Genomic DNA, 22727 nt, shown 5'->3' with positions numbered 1-22727 from the left:
TGAGAAGCCAGTGCACAGAGTTCCCATACTCCTGGGATTCAGTTTCCCCTCAGTGATGAACATCTTACCTCAGTGTGCGTTCGTTACTGCTGATGAACCAGCACTGGTACGTCATTCTCAGCTAAGGGACGGTTGGCTCTGCCTCCCTTAGCTTTTCCCTAACGTCCTTCTTACGCCCCAGAATCCCACACTACACTTCGCTGTCCTGTCTCCTTAGGCTTCTGCATACCTTTGATCCAGCAAGTCAACATCCCAGAATCTTCTCTACGGTAACAATCACAGGTGTGTGTAAAGATTAATCCCAGTGACGTGCACTGTTAATGCCTAAAAGTATTAAGGAGCCAAAGGGCTTTTGCGTATGTGGGTTGTCTCTCTCCATATGTGCCACAGCAGGAAAATTTAAGTACTTATTAATGTGTGGAAAAATAACTATACTCATTACATGCTAATACATCTTTATGAAAAATAACTATACTTTCCAAAATGAAATAAAATCTGTGATCCTGGCATTGTTTACATTTTTGCAAATGTTTAAATACTACAGGAAGATAAACAGAAACGAGAGGGGTTCTCATACATGCATCCAACATGGTGCAAAATCACGAGTCCCACAGCCGCGGGAAAGCTCTGCGGTTCGCCTATGAGAGAGTCAGAAACGCAGCAGCACCTTGGAATTACAGTGAGTACAGGTTTGACATCACGGACCCCTAAAGGGCACCGGAAGTCCCAGGGTCAGACATGGAGGAGACATGCTGCCTATAAACAACAAACAGTGGAAACTCGGATATTACCTGATAAAAATAACAGAGGACATCACTTAATGATCCTCTATCCTTTTGGGCGGAAACTCACAACTCTTGGTAACTGAACCGAAACCACTGTCTCCCTGTGCTGGCACAGGGGTGCCCTCCTCCTGAGAGGTTCTCCCGGCTCGTCCAGTGCCCCCAAGACACCCCAGGCCTGGCCTCTGCAGGCTCCATCCAGCAACACTAAACCCGCTCGGACTCTCGCATTTCAGCAAGGTTTCTTCCCTCTGCAGCCACCTCTCTCTGTCTGCTTCCTCTTTCCATTACAGCCAGGTAAAAATGACAACTTACAGTCACATGCCATATACTAAGTGAAAGTCCCACATACTGCCTAACCTCCACCAAAATCAGCCTGGTGTTAGGTTTCCAGATTCTGTTTTTCCATAAACTACACATACTGCCCTAGAACCTGCTCTTAAACATTTCTACGTTGGTCCACATAAATGTATATCATTACTTTACACCATCAGATGCTATTCCATTATGGAGACATGCCAACATTCATTCGGTTTCCTGCTGAAGGAAATGTTAATTTTTCCAACATTCTGCTATAGAAACAATGTGGAAAGGTCTATGCACTTTTGCACACGTGTTAAGTACGATGGCACTCGCCTAGAAGTTGAACTTCGATTAAACGCTGGGAGTACTGGCAAGTTCCCTATGAGTTTGTACCGATGGCCACAGCCACCGCAGCTGGCGCACATGACGGCCACACTTCCGGAAGTGCTGTCCACAGCGCCGCTTGCCCTGTCATTCACACCCCAGCCCCCTGGATCTGGCTTCTGTCTGACCGCTCCCCGGAAATGACTCTCGCCAAAACGGCTGACACAGCCTGCAGGCATCTAAGCCCGAGGAGCTTTCTAGCACTTTTCCCATCTCACGCGCTGACCACGCTCGCCTCCGCCGGTGGGCTCTTCCCTCTGTGACACCACCGCCGTTTGGTCCTCCCCTGGCCAAGTGTCTGTAGGTGTCATTCTTACCGAAGGCCCTGCCTTCTTACTCCACACTTCCTCCAACTGGCCTCAGCCCCGCCCATGCTGCTCCTCTAGACAGTGACTCCCAGGGCTCAGGTCACAGCCCTGCCTACTCCACTGCCCCACAGGAAAGTGCACATTCCAGATGGGCCCCCCACCCTCCCTGCAGCACCGCCCACAGCCTGCTCTCCCCTCCACTCCCGACCCCCCCACTCACAGCCACCTAATTCCTAGTCCTGTCAAGTGTCTGCTTCCAGGCTGACAACTTTGTCCATCCCCATGGCACTGCCATGCTTCAGACCAACAGCGTCTCTCACCGGTAACCATGTCAGCTTAAACACGCAGCTGGTATTTCCAAGGCAGGCCCCTCTCACCTGAAACACCCCACTGTGCTCACAAAGAAATCCCCAAGAGCAGACAGTGCTGCTCCCTCAGACCCCACGGCCGCTCTAACAGTCCTGCCTGTCTGACTGGGGCCTCGGCAGTGGAGTGGGAGAGAAGTGGCAGAGTCGCGATACATGTTGGGGATCAAACAAGACGTGTCCACATGTTGGCTACGAAAATATGGGGGTGAGGTTAGGGTTGGGTTAGAAAGAGGGATCAAGACAAGCCCCACGGTTTTAGCTCTCAAATGTGGTTGAATAATATTATTCTCTGAGATAGAAGAAACTGGGCACAACCAGCTTTGGGATGAAAAATACCAAGAGTTCCGTTTGGGGAACATTAAGTTTGAGATTATTGCCATCAGAAGTCCAAAATGTCAGGTACAAGTCTGTGACCAGAGAAATATGAGCTGGATAAGTGACGCTGACAGTCAAGCATGTAAGAGGGCAGGCAGACAACACTGAAAACTGTGAAAGTTGAGTTCACCAGGAATGAAAAAGGAGGAGACTGGATAAATGACACTCTGCTGAGATCAAGTCAACAGACGTGGATTTCCAAAGGATAACAGATAAACAGCCTGCACATCACGCCTTCTCTTCCTGCAATACACACTTGTCAGATATGGCTAAGTTATTTAAAATTTCTTAAGTTAGTCATAATTCTGGAGCTATAGCAGGAAATTTTAAAAGTAGAATGTCATTTGTGACAACTCAGTCTTCATTAAAAAAAAAAATCTACATGAGTCAAAGGAGATGCTGATTTCCAGTGGAAAACCAGAGAGGAATTCTGAAAAGCTCCATTTTTTTCTCAGTTCTCTTTTGAATACGTTGCATGGTCATGGGTGACGGTTGATGAAGGAATGCCCCTTTACTGAGATAACACTTCTGCCAAAGGACGATCAAGGAGATACTGCTCATAGACCACTGGAGAGTAAAACGTTAGCAGCCACGTTAGCAGCCGTTACAGGAGATCAGCTTTTCTGAGTCCAGCGGGGGGGGCTAAGATTGTGCTGAAGCCCCTAGAAAGAAACAAGAGGTGGGTGCCTCAGCTCAGGGAGGACTGATTCCTAAGGAAACCACCTGACAATGCTCTTCACGCTGGTAAGATGCTTCTCTAACCAAAATACTTTCCCACGGGGAAAACCATATCCCTTTCTTTTGCATTTCCTGTCCCAAACCACAAGCCCTGCTCCCTAAGTCTGTTCCTCTAAGACAGAAATGACCCCTGGCCACCCCCATGACCTGGGCAGAACCTGCGTCTTGCTCTGGTCCGGCCTGAGCAGACAACCCCACTTCAGCTACTCACATACCTCTCCTGTGCCACAGGACTAAGCTGACTCTGCTGATGACATTTTCCAACCAGAAGGGGCAGGGGCAGGCCTGGGTTTTCCCCAGGAGGAGGAAGTGTGACTCTTTTTATCAGTTACCAGTCACAGCAACATAGCTCTTTGTCTGAACAGAAGGAAAAATATCAGGGGTTATACCTTTTCTTTCTGGAATTTCTCATCATTTTTCTTAAAAACCAAGTGGCATACCTAATGCACATGCTCCGTGAAACCTTTCTTGAACTTTCAAAGACATGGTTCTTTACTGATTTATGAGGTGTTAGGACTGAGAGTGCGGCTTAATGACCAGGTGTTCTGATTGTTCAGAAAGGACACAGAGAGTGGAACATGGATTTACTTTCCCACACTTCATCAGTCAGAAATTAATCTCAGTTCTCTGGACCTTGTGCTCCTATATGAGTTATCATATGAAGACAAAACTGAGCAGCTCATATACTGGGCCCTCCTGTAACCCAGAGAGGGAACCTAGGCTTTGCATAGGCTGTCAGACCTTAATTCTTCTTTGTTTTCCAATATTTATTTTCTTTATTTATTTTTCTTGGTGTGAACATTTAAGTTCTACTCTCTTAGCAAATGTCAATCTTACAGTACAGTGTTCTCACCATGTTTTACACTGGATCCTAAGACCGTCTTCATTTTAAAGCTGAAAGTCTGTACCCTTTACCAGCCTCTCCCTATTTCTGCCACCCCTCTGCCCCTGGCAACCACCTTTCTGCTCTGACTCTATGAATTTGATCTTTCTTTTTTTTTTTTTTTTAAGATTTCACATATGAGTGCATGCAGTATTTGTCTTTCTCTGTCTGACTTATGTCACTTAGCATCATGCCCTCAAGGTCCATCCAGGTTGTCACAAGTGGTAAGATGTCCTTTCTATGGCTGAGTAATATTCCATTGTTATATACATACACTTGTTTATCTATTCATCTGTTGCTGAACATTTAGGTTGTTTCACTATCTGGGCTATTGTGAATAAAATTTTCTCTTCGTAAAAGAAAAGAACTATGCCGTTTTCTGTACTATTTCTATACTGTTCCTATACTGTTTTGAAAATCTTCTTACTGCTGTGATTTGTTTCTCATTAACAATGAGTTTTCAGTGATTTCTGTGGTATGTCTGGTCTGGGTGAAGGAATTTCAGAGCCTCATAAATACAGACTGTTTTCAGGGACTCAGAGAAAACTGTTTGAATGTTTGCTTCCAGGCAAACTCAGATTTGGCCATAATTATCCTTCACTTCGATGACAGCTATTCAAAAACATTTCCTTAAATATTTGAAATTCAGAAATAAAATATTTCGTGCATTAACAGGGAAGAAACGCAGTATTGATGAATGCATTGTGGTGAACACAGCGCGTCTTAAAGGAAAATGTCCTTTCGGTAGGCATGGCATGTCCTACCCCCTGTACCAAAAGCCAGCCTGCCTCTTGAGATTGGAGAAGTCTTTCACTGGAAAAGATAGCAGACAGCACCAATGGAGCAGCAGCAGGAGAAAGAAAAGTAGCAGCGTGGCTCACGTCCTGGGCATAGTCGGCCAAGAAAAGCCACAATGGCCTCAGAGAGCATCACCCACACTGTCAGGTTTCTGGGCTTCTTGCTGATGTGCCCTTTCCCTGACAAGGCACGGGAATGACATGTACTGTCCATTCGTTCCAGAAGTCGCGAGTGAGCACGGACCACGTGTCAGGGAGCAGAGATGCGATGGAAAGATACATTTCACTGGGATTTGTATTCTGGAGGGAGAGGAAGACAACACACAAACATAAACGTCTATTTTAAAAGCCAACCTGTGGAGTAGGTGAGGCAACAGAGACCAGACGGGACTTCCAGCCACGTTGCCGGCACTGGCACTGCTCCGGGACCCCAGCTAACTGGCCGGCCAGCACTGTGTCCACACCAGCCATGCAAGGAGCTGGCGGGGAAGCTGCTGGCAGGGTTGGGCATGTCCACAACATGCTAACACTTGGGCTGACCACTCCTTTCCTTTACACACCTTTTATTTCCACCTTTGGAAACACTCCAGATTAGACATCCCTACATCTGATTCCACACAGCTACACTGTTACATTCTAACTTCCCGGAAATCAAGAAAAAAAAAGGAGGAAGAGAGGTATTTTGAGGCCTGACATGGCAGGAGGGTCTGACCTGATGAGCCTTCGTAAATCTGGCATTGGGCGCCAAGGGGAACCGAATCTAGAGAAAGGTTTGCAAACAGGTATGAATTCCTTTTCTTTCAGGCTTTCATTAGCTATGTTCGAGTTCACTGAGCTTCTCTACGTGAACCACAGGCTCATCATCACAGGACCAAGTTTGATGTCGTCTGTAGTTTGTCAACTTCCTAAGTGGCACCGAGTCCATTCCAAATCTCTGTCCCCTGAGATCATTGCTAAAAATAACCGGTAGCTTCCCAGGGAGTTTTCTTACCCTCCCACCACCCCCGCCACCCGGCATCCAGGGGTAAGGTTCCTGGCCCTGCTCAGGGCTAAGGCTTATCACGGAGGCCAGGTCTGGCTTGGAGAGACCGAACTCGCCCATCCCCCCTGCCCGGGGTCAGAGGGCCAAAGCGTGGCTGTGGATGTTCCTGGGGCGCAGAAAGGGGTGCCCCATCTGTGCGTACGCACTGGCCACACCTTCACGGGGCCACCCGGGCTTGTTTTCACCACGAACCCCTTTCAGGGACTTCAGACGTAAACTGGGGCTCAGTTTGGTCACACCTAAGTACAACCCACTTAAAATGGACCCCATCTTGCAGGATATGGGAAGGCACACAGCTACCGGTGAGCGGCTGCCAAGCAGAGCACCCCTGTGGAAAGGCGCCGGCAGGCCCACCCCAACACCCCCACCCCACCTGCTTCAGACCCCTCGGGATCCAGCTGCCCCACAGCTGGCTGGAAGGAAGAATGGGGGCAACCAGAGCGCTGCCCAGCAAACCCATGCAGGGAGACCACGGGGTTCGGGGCCAGGGTGCTGGAAAGTCTCCCGTAAGTGTTTCTAAGTTGGGGTGCTGAAAGGTAAGGATGGGGCAGTTCCGATCATTTGAGTCTACTATTACTGAAATGGTAATCATCGTTTTGCTCATGACAAACGCTGTGAAACTGCTGCTGCTTTACTGTGAGTTCAGTAAACTCATCCAAAGGGACCTCGGGATTCAGCCCCGCTCCCGCCTCCAGCCCCTCCCCTCCTCCTCTTGCCAGCTGTGACCGAGGTCAGCTGCTGTCCAGGGAGAGACGAGGTCTGGCCCGTTTCCCCACTTTCTCCTGGAGGCCTTGATGAGTGCTTGTGTCAGACCTCAGCTGGCAGCACGTGGCCGGCCCGCCCTCCGCCCGCCCTCTCCTCACTCCCACAGGGATGACACACACGGGGTTTCCCTGCTACTGCCTTGTCCTGGTGCGCTCTCTGATTTTTCTGGGGTAATCAGAGAGAAGGACCTCAGTATGTGTCCACTGAGCTCCCTTTCCTGCCATGCACGTTTACAGTGGACACGCCAGTGCCGTGTGTGCAGAGCCTGGAGCTGATGACAGTGAAAACGCATTCTTCAGACATTGCTCAGTCTCCTTCGTGCGCGCTCAACACGGGCTCGGTCCCCACGTCCACATGGCTCCTGCTCTTCCCCACAGAAGCTGTCACTGCAGCAAGTCCTCTGTCCCACTCACTTCCACACGTCTCGCGCAGCGCTCATGTGAGGGGTCCCAGGGCCCGGGTCTCGCTGAGCCCCAAGGGAGAACAGCATCGTACAGCTACTTAATCTGCGAGGGACCCGAGGCCCCCGGCCAGACACTGACCAGACATAGGCAGGACGTGGATCTGAACCAACGCGGGGCGTCTTACGTCCTCGGCCCTCAGCCCCTTTGATGGGCAGCTGGGGAGCAAGGCTACCTCTGCTCTTCATGAGCTCCTTTCAGGGCTGCAAGAGCTCAGTCTGTGACCTGACTTGCGGGACGGGAGGGATGCCAGCCTAAGTACCGTGGTGGCCACTCTGCCTGCCCCGCCTGTGCACAGGTTACAGTAGCGCCCGTTCTGGTTACACCTGCTCTTTCTCGCTTTAGGCATCTCAGGTGGGGGAGGAAGAGGCCACAGGGATGCTGAGCTCCCCTCTGTGCCCAGAAGGCCTGCAGCTGGCTGTCTTCTACCCACGAAACGGGACAGTGTGGACATTCATTTGGCTGAACCCCTCACTTCCCATCATGGCTGTCCATGTGTTCAAAACAAAAATAAAAGACAAAGACTTATATCTGTTGATGTACATCTCTGGCCCTTCTTGCCGGGAAGACGCGTCTCCACGCACTTGCATCTGAGCTCACACCACATCACTGGCGACTGAGCAGAACGTACACAGCCCGCTCTGAGCAAGTACTAAAGAGGTGATTGGTGTTTTTCTAATGTACAGGCCCAAGGTTTCCATCTTATCCAGCTTTTCATATATGAAGATTTGTTTCTATGAACTGTTGCAAAGATGAAAATACACTTTCCGATTGAAAAATAGCTGCTCCTGGCAAACACTGTAAACGGAGGACTGCGCTACCTTTTCTACCGATGTCGCCTGTTTTTGGAAAACACCGGTGATCTCTGCTTTAAGAATGTGCACCTCATAATTATCACCGCCTTTCAGTATTGGCTATGTCCCTTGCCTGGTGGCAGGGACCAGCAAGACTCAGGTCTGTCCTCAAAGAACCTGTGCCTCAGAACAAAAGCAGGTTTCATTTGGAGGTAGTCAGAAGACGACTGCTAGTGCAAAGGAAGAAGGACCTGGGGTGGGGCTACCACAGCGTGAAGGGGTGCAGAGCTGGCCTGGGAAGGTCCTCCCTCTCTGCACGTGGCTTCAAAGTTGGGTAAAAGTGATGCAGCAAGTGCCCGTTGAGTGCAACAGAATGCACGCACAGCAACCAACAGAGCCCCCGGAGATTAAATGAGAAAAGGAAGGCGGCCTTGCACTGTACAGAGGGGGAGACATCAAGTAACCACAGTGACAGAGGGCACGGCCAGCACGACAGCAGTGGCACGAGGCCCAAAGGCGGCCTGCATGCAGGGGGCATGGCCTGGGCTCAGCAGGCTGGGAGGGCCGCCAGCGCAAAGGTGCTCTAGTGGGTTTTCATGAACAGGAATTTTCCGTGTGGTCAGGGAAATGGGGAAAAGGGACAGTGAGGAAGGGGAGAGGAAACAGGAGGAGATACTGTGCAAAGACAGGTAACTTGTACTGAGGTGTAGACGCCAGATGTCACCATGAGACGGGGTGGAGACTGACTTCAGACAAATAAAGCACATTTCACTCTCTTATTTAACAAACTATAATACAAATTCCTTAGTCTGCCCACAGGCCCTGACAGTTTCTACAAGCTCGTCTCCTGTCCCTCTGGTCTCCAGCTATCGGTCTGTCTGTCTTCCAGCATGGACCTCTCGCCTCCTGGACTGCTCAGTCCCCAGCTTTCGGGTCTCAGCTCCAGTGCTCAGAAGTCTTTCATTAGCACGGTGACACAGAAGCCCTCTGGCCCCAACCCACTGCCCGAGACGCCTCTGTCCCATCTCCCTGTCTGACGATCTCATAGTACTGATGAAACCTAAAAGTTTGTTTGCTTTGTATGATCCTCTCCTCCAACAATACAATAGGCTCCATGGAAAAAGAGGCCCTATCTGTCTCTGAGACACTGCTCTGTCTCCAGCAGCCAGAAGACATGACAATCCTCTGTTGGAAACTGAGTGAATAATTGTCATGAGAGGACGCCGAGGAGTGTTCATGGTCAGGAGAAATGAGATGAGTTTAAAGGGTTTTGCAGAGAGAAAACTTAACAGCTGAGTTGAAGAAGCTGTAATAGTCCACGAGGAAGTGCATTACAAAAGGCCCTTAAGAAAGCACCTTAAGTAGTAAGCATGACTGTGAATATATTCACGGTGACTATATTCATTGTGAAATCCTGGAAAGGTCAGACCAATGAGCTCAAAATTCCATCTGCAAAGCACTAAGCACATGCTGTGCTCTGGGAGGGCAGGGCAGTGTCCATCGCAAGGGGAGTAACTGCCTGTATGTGGAAAAGGCAAGGACTTCCCTCTTTCACTTCCCTGCAAAGCACATGCACGCTGCATCTCTGAAAGCTTGAGCAACATGTCCGGCTCAAAATGGGCACTTAACCAGCGTCACTCTTCTTTTCCTTTGTGCAGGGGTGTGGGTTAGTCACCAAACACTGCAGGAGTGAAAGAAAAAGGGCGGGAGAGAACTGCTCAAGGGTTACTGAGCTTTGGTGTCAGGCCTGGTTTTGAACTCTGGCTGCACCATTTAGCAACTCTCTGTTCTTGGGAAAATTACTTAAACTCTGATTGACAGTTTTCTCATGTGCAAAGTAGGGGTAACACCACTTCGGTCACAGATGGTTGTTCAAAGTCCTGAGCTGTTGCATGCAAAGTACTTGACACAGTGCTAAGCACATAATACACACTCGGTCGTAAAAATAAAGCTTTTCCCATTTCTTTAAAAGGCCATATTCACTAATTATTAGAGAAATGCAAATCAAAACCACAATGAGCCACTATCAAAAAAAGAAAATAGGAAATACTGGCAAAGATGTAGAAAAATCGAACCCGCGCACACTGCTAGTGGGATTGTAAAACGGTGCAGCCGCTATGCAAAACACTATGGAGGCCTCAAAAGACTAAAACGAGAGCTGCCACATGATCCAGAGATCCCACTTCTGGGTGTTTATCCAAAAGAATTTAAAGCAGGATCTCAAAAAGGTATTTCCACATCCTTGGTCATCAGCTTTATTCCCAGTAGCCAAGAGGTGGAAACAGCCGAACATCCACTGATCCATGAATATATAAAGAAAATGTGGTACATAAAATACATACAACAGAATATTCAGCTTTAGAAAAGGAAATTCTATCACACGCTACAACATGTGGACATTGTGCTGAGTTAAAAAGCCAGTCACAAAAGGAACAAATAGCGTATGTTTCCCCTTACATGAGATAACAAGAGTAGTCAAAGTCATGGAAACAGAAAGTAGAAGGTAGTTGCCAGGGACCGGGGGGCGGGTGAAATGGGGAGCTGTTTGACATGTACAGGGTTTCGGGTTTGCAAGAAGGAAAGGTTCTAAAGACCCATTCCACAGCAGCGTGAATACAGTTAACATTACTGTACACTTCCAACAGTTAAGAGGGCACTTTTATGTGTTTGGAAATTAAGAAAACAAAACTGTAACTGGGCACACTAAAAACAGTGTGCCCGCAAGGGTGTCTGCAGATACATCCAATGCCAGCACAGAGAAAGGGAGGAGAAAGGCGAAGAAAGGAGAGAGCGCTGGCAGCTCCTCAAGTCTGTCTGGGAGTTCCTCAGGTCCGGGGGAGAGGAAAGGCTGTGTAACAGGAAAGGCTGGTCAGAGCACCCCTCCTCCTCAGTTTTGGGGCTACTCAAAAGAGGGAACAGGGAACCACCCATCGCTGATCAGCAAGTGGCTGTGAACCTATCTGTACCGATGCTTTGCCTCAGAACTGGAAATGACGTGTGGAGTAAGAAGGAAACAAAACTGAAAAGGAGGGAAGGAAGAAGGCCCGGGAGAAAAAGCCTATACAGTCTAGAGGCAAGATGATGAGTCGAAATCCTCTTTCCACTACTTGATTATGCTCCCCGGGAATGACTTCATTCTTCAGTAAAAATGGGGGTGGTCATGCTTTTCTACCAGGGCTGTTGTGAGAGTTGACCCCCCAACATACTGTGTTTGGAACCTTCTTTTACCCCATCCCATGAAACACAATGCACATTGTGATTTTTACAGGTAAGCAAGCTCTAGCTCGTAACCGCAACAGGGAAAAACAATACATAATTTCAACATGCTTATTCACAGGGCTAATCATTTATTATTCTGATGTCTCGTTAGTCTTGTCCACAGATGTCAATATGAATTCAGTCCATCCCAGTGTGCAGTAATTCTTATATTTGAAGTGAAAATGTGACAACTTACTCCTGTGCCTTGTAAGTAATAAATCAGAGGTTCTTACTTCAAACAAGGAAATAGTTTTACGGGCAAATGATTGTATTGAACTGTGGCTCAAGAATGTGATTCTATTCACTATTCTCCCTTTCTCTGAAGATAATCTTAAATACTTACAGAAGTTAATAACCAGATTCTTTCTACTTCCAAAGAGAAAGGAGGAAATTCCACCATGTAAGACGGGGGATGGAAGAACTTTTACACAATTAAGTTAATACCCTGGATTTTTTTTCCCCAAAGGGGAATAATGGAATCTTTTCTTTGGGATTTTTAATAAAAGGCCTTCCATATCCTAAATATGATGGTAAGAAGGTCCATCGGAATGTCTCTGGAGACATAGTTCACAATATTATATTTAGAGTAAACATTTCCCCAAATTTTGTTTCATTCATGATCTGCCATGTTTTGATTTTCTGTGTATGTTGCAGCTTCAACAACAAAATACATTCAGTTGCTATGCTGCTATTGTCTAAGGGATTAGGATAAACAAGAAAAAACAGAAGAAAAATCTAAATAGAACTTAATGAACATTGACGAGGTACGATCAAAAAATACAGTGAATGTTTACATAAAAACTTATTACAGTAAGACACATTGACATTAATCCCCCTCAAAGTACTCCCCCTCGCTTTGAACACTCTTGCCCAATCATTCTTGCCCCTTTCTGAAGCAGCTCTGGAAGTCCTCTTTCGTGAGTGTCTTTAATTGTGCTGTCGTGGCTGCCTCAATGTCCTGAATCATTTTGACTTTGGGGAAGAGCCAGACGTCACATGGGGCCAGATCCGGTGAATAAGGTGGATGAGGACACACCGTAATGGTTTTATTTTACAGAAACTGCCTTATACTAGAAGCCATGTGTGACATGGAGCATTGTCATGATGGAGGAAGAAGTAAAGACACTCACAAAAGAGGACTTCCAGAACTGCTTCAGAGAGCAGCTAGAACGATGGGATAAGTGTGTTCGAAGCAAGGGGGATTAATGGCAATGTGTGTTTTACCGTAATAAATTTTTAAAAATTTAAACGTTCACCTTAATTTTTTATCACTCCTCATATAATCATGGACTTGTCTATAGACAACCTTCCTTATGGTTTCTTCTTTTATATTGATAATCCTTTTTTTACTTTACTGCTGGAATTGTAAAAAAAAAAAATGTGATTAAATATTTTGGGTCTATATGTGCTTTTATTTTTATATGAAAGTTCACTCAATACCTACAATGTGGCAGGAGGAAGCACACCTCCTCTCAAGGGCATGCACTTAATCTTAAGGAGCTCGTTACAGAAAGCTAGACATACTCGTGTTACAATCGTGACAGTAAACACGGGCAGGAAAGTACAGCTCTACCCCAGCACTTACCGTGTTTCCCTGAAAATAAGACCAGATCTTACAATAATTTTTGCTCCATTAGGGCTTTTTTTCAGGGGATGTCTTATTTTTTCGTGTACAACAATCTACATTTATTCAATTACAGTCATGTCATCTTCTTATAGAACATCGTCATAACATACTAAATGCGTCCATCTGGCTGAGATCTTAACTGGGGCTTATTTTCGGGGTAGGTCATATTTTCAGGGAAACACGGTACTACTGTCAGGAGCTCCTGGTGAACCAACACCAGCTCCTTTTGCAGTGTTTCCTTAATTCTAACAGTGATGACATTGTTCCACTGGTGTCCACTTCGCTCATCTACTCTTGAGTCCTATCAGTGTGACCTTTTCCACTTAGAGATCTCTTTGAACTTGCTCTAAAACATACCCTTCTTCTGTACAGACAGTAAGGAGACAGGAGTTTGCATGTATATAGGGGCAAAAGGTTAAGATAAGGAAATAAAAGGCTTTCAGGAAAGTAGAAATTGCTAGGAAAATCCCCAGAGCGTTTTTAGGACAACGGTAAACAATCTTTGTGCATCATGCAAGCTGACTGTTAGCTGTCACAGAGCAAATCCTTGAAGACAAGGAACTTGCACCTATATGGAACTAAACAACACACATTTTGTCATGCTTCCTCGTTTCTCTATATAAATGTAGAGTGAGTCATGGCGACGGTTCTTCAGTTTGGTGGACAGAAGAAAGAAGCCGCTGCAGCAGAGGCTGAGGTCAGAAAGGAGGCGAGGCATTAGGAGCATAGTCTTAAGGAAGCCAAGGAAAGGGGGCTTGCTGGTGATGCGCAAGAGCCCGGAAGAGTTACTAGAGCAGGGCCTCAGGTGACGGACGGGTGCCCTGAGCAGGGGACCCTGTGTGAGAGGCTCAGCTGCACATTCTCCAGGAAAGGGGGGGGCACTGCATCTCCAGTGACTCACTCCTCCTCTGAGCCAATGCCCCTGAGCCATGGCCACTGCACTGGGAGCTGTTGCCAACACTCAGGCTTTAAAGGGCCAGGCACAGAGAACAGGAGCAGAGGGAAACAACACGAGCAAACTTGGGGTGTGGCCAGACCTCCAAGAGTAATGCCAGAAAGGAAGGCCAAAGACTTCAATGAGTTTAGCCTTGGGGGGGGACAATGCAGGTCAGAGATAATTAAGACAAAGGGGCCCCTTATCCTCAGGGGCCGGCTAATGTCTAGCAGGTGACACCTGCACAACTTCCTCTGACTTCTTTCCCATCAAGAAGACCTTGGATGTGATGATAGCACAAGCACATGTGAGAAAGAGACAGAGCCCACCTGATCCCTGCGTCCAGCTACTGCCTGTGTCCCAGTGAACGGCTTCCCACAGCACCGATGCCTGAGGCGGGGCTGTCCTGACGTAACTTTGGAAAAGCTGCAGGGGACGACGGGAGAACAGACTGTCACAGGCCAAGTGGAGTCAAGAACAAACAAGAGACCCACCCCTTCCTGGAGACCACATTCCAGCGCCGTGGCTGTGACCCCCAGGGGTCCTCTCGTCACTGGTGACCCTGGAACGGTGGATGGCTTCCCGCCAAAGCTGGCGACTGAACACGTGCATTTTCCTGTCTTCCCAAATCCCCTGAAATGTCAATACATCCACACAGGGTGTAGCCCATTCAGAAGGGGGCTGCTAAGCTTCCAGGGGAGCCGTGGGGAGTTTCTGGGTACGCTGGTGCTGAAATGGAACACAAGCCCAGGGCCACAAGGGAGGGCATGGAAAACAGTTTTCCCAGCAGAATTCAGCAAAACAAGCAGAGGAGGCTGGAAGGACCGTGCCTGGGCCAGGTCACTCATAAGGGCAGAGCTGGCCTGTGCCACCTGCGATGGCACCGATGTGGCCACGCTGCGTACAGGAGGCTTTTCAGAGGAGACTCCACCGTGGGCGTCAGGTACAGAGAAGCAGGGCCTTGTCACAGCAGAGGTCAGCTGCCTCCATCTGCCACACAGCTCCTGGAGTCACAGCTGGCTGGACCCAAACGTGTTTCAACCTGGCAAACAAGAATTCGGACTCTCCCAGCTGCCAGCACTGTCCAAGTTGGGGTCTTGCCTACAAATGTGACCAAACCACCAGAGGGTGGAAAGAAAACCACTGAACTCAATAAGCAGAACTGATTCCTGAGCAAACACAATATATGACACAAAACAAACCACTAAAATACATGTATTGGTATCTTCAGGGAGATTCTAGGGGGTTCTGGGACTATTTAAAATGAAATGCAGATGCTACTGAACATTTCGGAAGGTGTCCCAGGCCCATCAGATCTTGACAGTAGGAGGAAGGAAAGAGGAAGCAGAAATCAGTCCATGCCAGTGTGAACTTGTGAAGCACAAGTCATGAGTCAGCCACATCCCTTTCTGTCTCAAGGCCACCAGACCAGTACTCGGGGAACGCCAGTGACATGGTGTGTCTGTCTGGAGTCTAGCAAGCCATCAAATAAATGGTTTCCTGATACGATACCCTGAAAACAGCAACTGACAGAAGTTTGTATCACCTATCATCTCTACTGTAATTATTTTTTCCTCTAGACTGCGAGCTTGATGGCAGGAATCATTTTCTGTATTGCACGCAGTCTATCCCCATTGTCTAGGAGACATTTAGCAAATGGTAGATTCTCAATAAATATCTATTGGGTGATAATTGAATTTCATAGTCATTAACACAAAGCCTTGTTCACATGTATGTGGTATAAGGGTAGCAGCTAGCTCCCCAGTTCTTTGGGGGTGATGGGGATGTTAGCTGCTTTGTGCGGTCGGCATTGTGACACGGCTGACAAGAGAGCTAGATGGAAGGCTATGGGGGGGGGGCAAACAGTGAGGGACACAGAAGGGCCGTGGCAGGTCCCACGTGCTCTTTTTACAGGTGACTTTTAACTCTAACCCTGTTTCCTTGCCCAAATCTGCGTGTGTTTCAGTGGCAGAAATAGGCCAGGCCATAAAGGTAATGCTGCTTCTGCCTGGTCCTAGGGACGGGATACCTATGTGTACAGCTCCCACTAGGGTCTGGTAACAGCCAGCGTGAGCTCCAGACAAGAAGGAACAAGCCTTCAGATGGTTCTGGCCTCAGCCTCCAAATCTCCCCCACTTTGTGGGGAACAGACGAGCCAGCCTGGTGTGTGGCCTTTTCAAGTCCCTGCCCCACAGACCCAGTGGGCATAACCACACCATTGTCACGCAGCCATCAGTAACTGGAAAAACAAGGAAATGCACGTGCAGTTGTGACATATGTACTCAATGGGACATCATACTGCCACAAGCAGCAGCTGTCCTCCTGAAATAGAAATAAATGTTTGTTATTCACCTACTCGTTCAAGAACCATTTTTGAGTCCGCAGCGTGCTGGGGGCTGTTCTCAGGACACAAAACTGAGCAAAACGATCCCTACCCGAAGTCACCTGCCTGGCGTGCGTATCGTGGTGTCACCCACTGTTGAGCCCTCAGTCGTCTTGGTCTGCACCACTGATGCCCAGAATTCTGCCTTCAGCTCTGATGTCTGCCTTGAGCTGCAGACCTGTACACGTAAGTGCCTCCCTGCTCTGGGGACCGCAGAACCCGCGGCACCCACGACGGCCAGTTACGGCGCTACTTCCTGCACGCTGTCCTGGGCCGGCATCCTGGGGCTCACTGAGATCCCTCTTTCCGTGCCTGTCACACAGGGACTCAGCTTCCGCTCCCAGCACAAGAACGCAGGATATGGTGAGGCCGAAAAGCAACACCAACGGCATCATGGATGGGGGTCCATACCATTATATTCTCGCTGGCAGCTGGGTTGGAGACACAGGAAGCAGGAGCCACACGATCCACAATCCGCCACCAGCTTCTCCGACAACCAACCAACCAACCAACCAACCAACCCTGCTAGCTGCAATCCACGCTTCTCTGCCAATCAACAACCAACCCCCTAGCGTAGCCACGGCAGTTATATCAATGGCCAATGGCTAACCGGTAACAGCTGATGGCCACCCAGCCACAGCGGATGGCCATCTGATTACAGCTGGTGGCCATCTAATAACCGAGTCAGCACCTTTCCATGTGAGGCCGAGAGCCTGGAAACTGCTCTTTGGGACTCTGTCCCCACAGTGCCTCCCACCACTGAACAGCTCGACCTCCAGCCACAGAGACCACTCAGCTACATCTGTGTCACCTGAACCCACCCCTTTTCACACCCCACGGCCACTGCCTGGTTTTTATCATCATCATTGCTGCCCTGGGATCCTTGGTCTTCTGGCCACTACAATGCCTCAAATTCACACTACACAGTGTAGTTAGTTTTTCATAACATGCAACCATGACGGCTACCTTCTTATAGAAAACCTTCACTCACACTCCCCAAAGGCCAAATTCGCATCAGTGGCATGTAAATGGAGGGAGTTACAGAACACAAACCCACCTATGAAAGTTTACATACACGTATCCATGTGTTTATGTACAGACGGAAAGATGCCGGCTGTTCCACAACGTGGCAACAGTTGTAATCTCAGAATGAGGAGCGGTCAGTGATTTTTCACTTTCTTCCTTGTAACTTTGTGTATTATTATAATACATACAATGTTGGGGTCCTTTTCAAAACATGAACATGTACTTTTACAGAAACAATAAAACACGAAACAGGTTAATTCAGAGGGTGTTCCTTATCCGCCTTGGTCTCCTGGAGCTTGCCCTGGCGCCTGCCTCACCTCGCGCCTTCTCCCAGCACCAGCACACCCAGTGTCCTCTGCCCGGAAGACACCTGTCAGGGTTCAGGTCAGGCAGGACCACGCTCCAGGCACCACAACCAGCCACGCTACACGGCCTCTCAGCCTCGGCCTCGTCCTTGCTGGCAAGCCTGCACCCCATAAGCCAGCATCCCTCCGTGAGCACAGGAGGGCAAGAGCCAGGGGACTTCTGCTGTGCCCTCAGCGGCAAGTCACTAAGTGTGTCCTGCCTAAGACGCTCAGCACTTGTGCAGCACCGCACTTTTCAGTTATTTGATGAGGGTCACAGTCTACTTTGTAGTCTGTAACATATTTCCTGAGCTAAATGTCTGCCAGGGCAGTGGTGTTCGAGCTAGTCAGTAAGGATAGTGATGAGAAGAGCTGCAGTGCTTGCCAGCCTGGGAGGGAGAGAGGGAGGGGAGAGAGAGAGAAGACATAAGGTTGTGTCTGAGGACAGGGAATAAACCAGTTTGGCAACAGTAAAGAACTTACATTCAAAATATCAGGGTGTCAAGTTTATAAAAGGGGGTCTCAGAAGGACTGTGGACAGATTTCAGCCATATGCAAAAGAATGCAGACTCCACTGAGCCAGCAGGATGAGGGAGGAAAACACACTTGGCTTTGGTCATTAAAGAGTCCCAACCTCATTCTTCAAACAGAAAATTCAATTTGGTGATGAGAGACGGGAAATAAGCAGCTGGGAACGGCCTCTTCTATCTCCATGAGGCTACGAGTACGCGTCTATCATACTGTTTGGCTTTGCTCTGTCAGGGTCTGGTTCCGTCCGATAAAAGAGGTACTGTTATGATTTCTCTTCACTCTGCAGATGAACCCAACCAACGTGCCAGGGTCACCCACAGGCAAGGGTGGACGCCAGGACTGGAGCTCGGAATGGCATCTCTGCGCTGCGCCCAACAGCTGCAGGCAGGGCAGCGCCAGGTCAGCCTGGGGTTTGTGACACGTAGGTCTGGAGCTAGGCTCGGGGAGGGACTGGACAGACGGCAAGCGTCCAGGATCTTTCTGCACCAGGATATATTGTGCTTTGCAATTTTCTTATGTTTCATTATCAGTATGAAATGTGAGAGGAGTCGCTAAACAAAATGAGTTGTTTTGGTCTAGAAAAGCGAAACTTACAACCAGGACCAGGCTGCTGTCTTGGAATTTTAAAAACACATCAAGGAGGCATGAACCAGCCTCACTGGTTCATCAGCACGACGTGCTCACGTCTGTCTCACTTTCCCAGGGCTGGGCACACGCTGCTTCCTCCACTGCCATCCTCCCTCAGGGAGCTCACGGAGCGCCCCACCCAGCAACCCAAAAGGTGCTGTGTCAAGGTCAGCACACGGAACAGAGCTGGTGCGTGTATGTGTGTGTGTGGTGGGGACGGCGTGTCCTATACAGACACATTGAGCTGAAACACTGTCTTTTTCACACTTTGTAATCACAGGAAACATTTTCAGTTATTATAATTTCTCTTTTTAATATATATATTTTATATATAATCTCTTCCAATTATAGTGTTACTACATGTTTCCTTAACAGAATTTCTGACTCAAGAAATACCTGTAGTTGTATAAAATTAGGTGGCATGGAAAGTCATTCAATTTAGGAACTGAAAAGCGACGGACCTGAGTTGGAAGTATCGCTGTCCTGAAACACAGCTACGTGACTGTCACTAGAGGGCGCTGAGCACACAATCTGTTTTCTGACGAGTGCAGCTCACTGGCTCACCACATGCCAAGGGTCGGCTGCAGCCCACTGCGCTCCCTGGGCTTCCAAACAAACCAGCACCATTACTTTTCCTAGAAAATGAAAGTGACTGAAAGCATTAGCTCTCATGCTTTTCACAGCATTTGGGGCAAAGAGACGCCTTTGTCTCCGTGGCGCCACTGTCAGAATGACACATGCACTTGTCTGAATGGCCCCGACACAGCTCACACTCCCTGCAAAGGCCCAGGGTGGACGGACGGATGGAAGAGGACAGCCAGGGACACGGTGCAGGGAGGTGTCAGCAGTGTCTCAGGAAGGGTAAGGGCTGGCAGCACTGTAACCTCGGCAACAGGGTCTGCTCCACCTTGAAATCTGTGTTGTTCCTATGCCTGAACTGCTCATAAGCACCCCTCTTGGGGTGGATACATTCTTTGAAAACAAGGGAAGTCTGTCTTGCGACGCCGCCATTTATGGCCACAAGCCACTGGACTTGGACTGAAGCTGTTTTAGAAAAGATGAGCGTTAGAAGACAGTAAGTATTCACCAGGTCTTGCAGCTGAGGAATTCTGAACAAACATAAAAGACAATTCTAGGCCTCCAAAAAGTAACTGCATTGAATGAACCTTGTAAATAAGAGTGGAAAACATATTAACATCACACGTATTTTTTCACAATTCGGATTCCTAGGGAAGTCATAAAACATAATAAAAATAAGCGACCCAGGCATTCCTTTCTACTTCCCAGGCAGGAGCCAGTGAACACGAGCCCCATGTCCCTTGGGTCCCGGCCTGGAGAGCGCAGAAGTTGGCACTCACAGGGAGGGCTTGCCAGACTCCTGCCTGACCCCTGTGGCACTCAGGCTGGAGGACACCCCCCGCGGGTGAGCAGCCTCAGCTCGGGGAAGCTCTGGAAGACACCTACTGTGTTTCCCCGAAAATAAGACCTAGCCAGACCATCAACTCTAATGCGTCTTTTGGGGGAAAAATTAATACAAGACCCAGTCTTATATTAAAATAAGGTTGGGTCTTATATTAATTTTTGCTGCAAAAGATGCATTAGAGCTGATGGTCCAGCTAGGTCTTATTTTCGGGGAAACACGGTAGCATGTTCTAATTTGAAACTGGGAACCTCCTCAAGCTAGGAATTTGCACATATATCACTGCGATCCCTTTGGAAGTTTAACTATCTCATGGAACCCCTGTGACTTTGAGGGCACTGAGGCACAGTTTGGGAAATGTGATGGCCCAGAAAATCAGCTATGGAAGTGAACCATCAGAAAGCTGAGTCAAGTGCAACTCTTCCATTTTCTCATATGTGCTCAGTTCGGGGTGGGGCTCTGCATGGGGAGGGGCTGCTCTGGAGGGAGACCTAAGAGGAAGTAGGAGGCAAGAGCCAAGACCACAGTGCAGGGGACCTGCCCCTCCCACCATCGGCCCTGCCCCTCCCAGAACAGTCTGTCATTCACAGGGCTATTTTCACAATACAGTTAGTTGCCTCCCACCAAGAAAAACATACTTTTCATTCACATAATCCTTCCCTATAAGAAACAACCTGATGTAGAAAGAGAGCTAGACTTATAGGTAACTAGACTGGGCCCGTCTCTACCACACACCAAGTAACCTGGGGCAGGTAACTGTTTCCAGGCTTTAGTTCTGAAGATGATCCCTAATAATAACAGCATAAAACATTTGAACAAAACAAAGTTCATCCAACTCAAAGTACATAAGAATCACCTGAAGGCCATGATGAAAACGTGTGTCCCGCTCCACTCCCCGACATTCTAACACAGCAGGTCTGGGGTGGGTCACGAACCCGCCCCTTTAGCAAGCTCCCTCCCACCCCCACCTCTGGGTGACACACTGCAGGTGGATCACCAGTTGGGAAACACTAGTAAAAGACGTATTTAAAATGCTTGCAGACATGGAATTTCAGCCCCTCAAAGGTGGGCAGGCCTGGCATTGTCGCCATGGCACAGATGAAGACACAGACAACGGACAGCAGAGGCAGTGCCCGGGCTCCACATAGACGCCTGTAAGGGTGAGAGACTGCATTTATCTTAAAATGCACAGAAATACGTTCATGTCCACCCACTAAACTGTACATTCCTTGAGGAAGGCAAGTCTTACTGGTTTTCATATCTCTGGGCCTTAACAAAGCATAAATGTTTAACAAAAAGACCAATTTTTGAATATTTTGAATATATGGAAATATCTCATATTACAAACAAAGCACTTTGAAACAGCTGTAGTTTTTCTCAGTCAACAAAAGTCCTGCCAAAAACCCTTCAGCTACAGTTTTCACAAAGCAGAAACCTTCCTTTGTTTCCTAATAGCTGTGCTAAAAGTAACTTTCTCACGGTGGAGGAAGGGTCATGAGGCCCGGTCCACCCTGGAATGGAATGCCACTCCCTGCTTCGTCTTTGGGAGAATCAGACCCTGGCCAGGCCTGGCAGCGTCACTTCCAGATAACTGACCTTAGTTCTGACTCAGAAAGTTGACTCCCAGAGGTCAGACAGGGCCCTTATTCACATGGGACCAGTTTCTTAACTTGTTTTTTGCACAGGGGAGAGGCAGTCGTGAAAACCTTGAAATAAAAGGCGATTCATGTGAACTCAGAAGGCAATGTTAATGGACATGTGTGAGTAAAAGAAGATTTTAAAACTATTTTGCAAAACCAAGTATTTTATTTTCCCCTTATAAAATATCTTCTGCTGGGAATGGTTTGACTCAGGTACGGCCTGGCTTCAAGGGGCTTACCTAATAAACCAAGAGATGACAGAGATTTTTGACGCTCACCAAGACCCAAATACACAGTTTATGCAGCAGCAGCTTGTCCAAGGCCGTTCTTTTCATTCTGCATCAGCAGGGGGACATTTGGGAAAAGCCTGTATTCCCGTCAAAGGTAAACACAAGTTAAAATGAAAAGAAATTCAGTCCGGAAATGTGGATAACGATAGCACTTGTTACAGAGAAAACTGCGCAAGTTAATGTTATCCGCTGACACAAGTTGTCACATTTCATCCCTGAGCCTCAGTGCCCACATTGCTAACTGTCAGGGTTGTGGTCTCTTCTCACAGACCTGATGGCAGCAGGCGTGTTGAAGCGTAGACACAGAGCCCCTCCCCACCTGCTTCCAGGGTGGAGACAATGCCTGGCCACCATGTTCACAGGGGTTTCTGACGGTACAATGTCTGCAGCCACAACAGCACACACCGAGTCCCCAAGCACTTTCCTGGCCAAACCAGTTTAGAAACTTTTGTGGCACTTGCTCGTAGGACAGGTGCCTCTTTTGCAATACGCACTGAGGAAGGATTGTACCCTGCGTGGCATTTCTATGTCACAGGCGGAGAACAAAGGAACATCAGCTGGTAAGATGTTTTATCAGGCTCTTGTCAAGGCAAATTACAGTGTTCCCCCAAAGGCCTGCTCTTCTCTCAGGTAAACAAAAGCACTGC

The 22727-nt window shown here is 48.3% G+C and overlaps 1 protein-coding gene across 6 annotated transcripts in view; it reads right to left on the bottom strand.

Annotated features, from left to right (window-relative positions):
• Positions 1 to 22727, bottom strand: part of MMP16 (matrix metallopeptidase 16) — a 605275-nt gene that overhangs the window by 567082 nt on the left and 15466 nt on the right. The gene's annotated exons all lie outside the window — the stretch shown is intronic.

Source organism: Rhinolophus sinicus, linkage group LG14 (assembly GCF_036562045.2).
Source record: "Rhinolophus sinicus isolate RSC01 linkage group LG14, ASM3656204v1, whole genome shotgun sequence".
In the NCBI taxonomy this organism is placed as follows: domain Eukaryota; kingdom Metazoa; phylum Chordata; class Mammalia; order Chiroptera; family Rhinolophidae; genus Rhinolophus; species Rhinolophus sinicus.
Note: the sequence above shows the minus strand (reverse complement) of the source record. Positions and strands in the feature narration are given on the sequence as shown.